Source organism: Vicia villosa, unplaced genomic scaffold, assembly GCF_029867415.1.
Source record: "Vicia villosa cultivar HV-30 ecotype Madison, WI unplaced genomic scaffold, Vvil1.0 ctg.000108F_1_1, whole genome shotgun sequence".
NCBI classification, from domain to species: Eukaryota; Viridiplantae; Streptophyta; class Magnoliopsida; order Fabales; family Fabaceae; genus Vicia; species Vicia villosa.
The window spans coordinates 1,418,798-1,422,906 of record NW_026705019.1 but is presented as its reverse complement, the minus strand read 5'-3'; the positions used below and the strand labels follow the sequence as shown (position 1 = coordinate 1,422,906).

At 31.1% G+C, this 4,109-nt stretch overlaps 1 pseudogene; it reads right to left on the bottom strand.

The window, feature by feature from the left end:
• Positions 1-1,199: 1,199 nt before the first annotated feature.
• LOC131624221 (calcium-dependent mitochondrial ATP-magnesium/phosphate carrier protein 3-like) lies at positions 1,200-2,607 on the bottom strand (annotated as a pseudogene).
• Between the last annotated feature and the right edge of the window lie 1,502 nt (positions 2,608-4,109).

Sequence of the window (4,109 nt, the reverse complement as noted above, 5' to 3'; positions counted from 1 at the left end):
AATATTTAGATCAATAATAATTTTTTTCCCTTAAATCATTTTTGGATAAAAAATATTTGATCAATAATAAACTCGTTAATATTAAATATTTTAATAAGTAATTCCATATTTTCCGTTAATATTCAATATTTAGATGAATAACACTGTGTTTTCTAAATTCATTTTTTCGTTATTATTAAAAGAAATGTAACCGCAAATTAATATTTCAATGTTTGAAAAAAATAATTTAGCTTAAAATATTACTATTAGATTGTCAATTTAAGTATAAATGGATAGAGATACTTAACATAATAGCCAGCCAACTATTTCAAATAAGTGGAAATTAAAATTTCTTCGAGTTGATAAGACAATCACGTTCTCTTTCCAATTGAAACTCAAAAAAGTTCATCATTCATCTTACTACCAAGTTTCATGTGTAATCAATTAACAAATACTAGATGCATAAATAATTGATACAAATTTTCTGTAATATATTAAAATTGAAATATTCAAAAGTATAAAGTATTTTCCTGATAATAAGGCAAGTGACAGAGACTTTAATAATAGTATGTACTGATGTATGTACAAATTATAAAAAGCTTTGGATAAATAAATAAATTGTTCTCATTTACAAAAAAATAAATTAAAATAAGATTCACTCGTTAATTTTAAAATATTTTAAATTAATTTATAAAAAATATATTCCTCTTATTTAAATTAATAACATATATTAGTGATTATATGAAAATCTGATCAATTAAATTTGTTTATGACTCTGATAAGATCTCAAACTGAAATGATTATGATAAAACTTAAAACAATTCACAATAATATTTGTAAAAAAGAGCATGCAACATTGTTTGAATAATTTGAACTGGTTTATTGATATTCAAGTAACAAAAAATAATAGTTTATAGTTGAGAATTCATATACTTGAACTGGTTTATAGTACAGAATTCATATTGCTCATGTACATAAGGAACAAAAGCAACCAAACACCAAAATCTACACCAGAACAATTCTATTTACTAAGTAGCAAAGTTCAAATAATAAGACCATGCAAGATCTCAATGCATAAAAAGTAACTTAGAAACTCCTATGCTAGTTGAAACCAGAACCTTGAAATCAAACAAATTTTAACAGGTGTAACTTCGCTAGACTTTATATTTTTCATTAAGTTTGTAATAAAGTTAAAAATATCTCTACATAGCATGTCTTTCCTATCTTATTATTTTCCAAATATCTCTACATAGCATATAAATTATACATAGATCAAGATTTTTCTTCATACTTTCATAGACCATGTAAGTAATGCTAGCAGCTGCCACAACTTTAAGTAGATTTGGAAGGACTCTTTTATAGAAACCTCTAAAACCTTCATGCTGAAAAGTTCTGCAAAATGCATCAAACATCCCCCTTTATGCATCCCAATTGTTTGAAGGTTCTGCCTGCAGCCTGAAAAGAGTTGAATCATGGTGATTCTATGAGCAAAGAAAAACCAGCTCCAACAAAACACAAATGATTGGGGTCATTTAATTTTGGTAAGAATAGTATAGTAGCGACACTATACCTAGTACGGATAACCTGCAACAGATAGACATAACTAGCTCCAAGGTTTCGAGAAATTGCTCCACATCCTAGTTGTATTAGGGGATCAAGATCTATGAAAGAGATGCAAAAACTAATTCAGTTATCAAAAGGAAAAAATTAATAGCAATGTTAATTTGTTATTAAACAAAAATACTAATCAATAGGTTTGTAGTTGCAGTAATAACAAACCATTATCATGAATAATATATCTTCTAGACATATCTTTCAATGTATCATAAACATTGAGATCAATGCCAACATAAGGAATCATTCTGATCATAGATGGAAGAAGTCCTCGGTAGAATGCTTGAGGTCACTCTTTAATCCATATATTCTTTTTTAGTGTTTCAAGATTATGAGCTCTTCCACCTTCAGAGGCACAAGTCTGTAGCCTAGTTTTGATAAGATCCAACAGATAAATTGTGGTATGAACAATTCCACCGGCCATGCCACCTGCTAAAAGCCTCCCAGCAGCATCGACATAGGATTTGTTGCCTGGAGCATCTCCAATTACATTTTTCAGCATTTCAAAAGCATAGAATTTGATGGCACTTTCTGGTGCTACCTTCATAATGTTCAATCCATTACCGCGGAAAAAACACGTTAGCCTATCTTGCTTCCATATTGTTGTAACTGCTGATATGGTGGAAGAACGCGTAGTCTAGACTTGCAAAACCACCTTCAGAAGATCGATAGGAGAAGTAGTTGTACGTGACACAACTCCTGCTATTCATCCAACAATAAAATATTTTTTTCGGTGAGTGTGTTTACTAATGTCTTCAGGAATGACAAGAATGTGAATCAAACTCTTCTGCAGACTATGAAACCCTAAATAAAAGAAATGTGAATCAAACTCTTCTGTAGACTATGAAACGAAACCTTAAAAATTAAAGCAAAAACAGAAAAACAGGAATCGAAGAAGAACAAACATTCAAAATAATAACAAAGGAAGTAGAAGTAAAGAAGAAACTTGTTTTAAACATCAAACGAAAATAAATATATCTGCTTTAAAAAGTTGAAAGAGATACATCCTATCATATTATCTGAAACCCTAAATATAATTTTTGCGAAACAAACACCAACACCAGAATAGAATATGAAAGGAAACCCTAAAATTCAAGTGAAATCCAAAAGACAACAAACCTCTTTATCAACCAGAATGCGAATTGCTACTTTTGATGGATTCTTATTGGCAATTTTTCAGAGTTTTCCTTCCATTTCTCAAAAGATCTTGTCATTGCGAACTTGCGAAATGAGAACAAAAGATTGTTGGAATATGTATTTGTTGTTGGTTGGAAAAAGAGATGGAGAAGTATAAAACCTAATGAGAGAGATGGTAGGATTTTGTGTGAAGGAAGATATGATAAGTGAGGATAGCGTGTGAAGCTCTTCATGTTTGGAGAAGAAGAGCAGGCTTTGGCAGAATTAATTAGAGTTTCAAGAAATATTAAGGAAGAGAATAGAAAGGGGTAGCAGTAAGTGAGATAATTTGGAGTTGATTTCTTGTGAAGAGGTATAAACTATAAAGTGGTCTCCGAAAAAGTAAAGTGGTCTTGGAAAAAGTAAAGTGGTGTTACCCTAGGACTTCGACTTGATAATAATGGTAAATAATCTCTAAGATATATGAGATTATTAAATAGTCTAAGGAAAAGAAGTCTGATTAAGAGGCTTTCTTAGTCAAGACTACTGTTCGACTAAAAATGCCATTATTGCCAGGGGTGGTTCGACTAAAACTGGCGAATTTGTCATGTATGGTCGACTAAAGTATGCAAAAAACTTAGGCGTTTTCCAAGTATAGTTCTGAAGTCGGAAGACATCAGAAGTCAAAGGAAGCAGTTTTAGACAGTTTTCAGCAGTTTCTAAAGGACGCGTGGAAGCCTCACAGACGAAGATGCTGCATGTCGAGGACACGTGTTGGCTAGTAATCAGTCGACCGTTAGTAGTAGTTATTTTATTTTTACTATTTAAGCAAGTTCCAGATGAACAGTTTAAGGTCTGCATTTTCTACAAAACATAAGTAAACTCAAATCTCTGTGCAAAAATGAGTGACGAGTGCAACTTTGGAATGTATGTATGCGTACCAGTTTAATTTATGCAATCATTTTACGTTACGCATTACTTTCAGTGCACATTTACTGCTTTTTATTGCTTTCATTTACTTTAAAGTCTTAAGCTTCAGTGTGTACTTTTACTTTAAAGTTATTACTGCATTTAATACAAACCAGATACACATAATAGACAAATAAAAGTAATTAGTCCTGGAATATTCTAGTTGATTCCGCAAAAGTAACCTTTAAAAAGGAAACTAGCGCTTGTTTACCATATTTCTGGGTAAACAAGTGGTCAGGGAAAAAAATTAATCAATATAATTTGCAAAGAAAAAGAAACATATATTTATTTACTTTATGTTGTTTTGGGCCAACTAAAATTTTTATATGGGTTACATTAACCAAACATTGCCATCTCTGAGTACTACGTCAATGTTGTCAATCCGACAACAAATAGACGAAAGCAACCATGAAATGGTGAATGCCCTTACT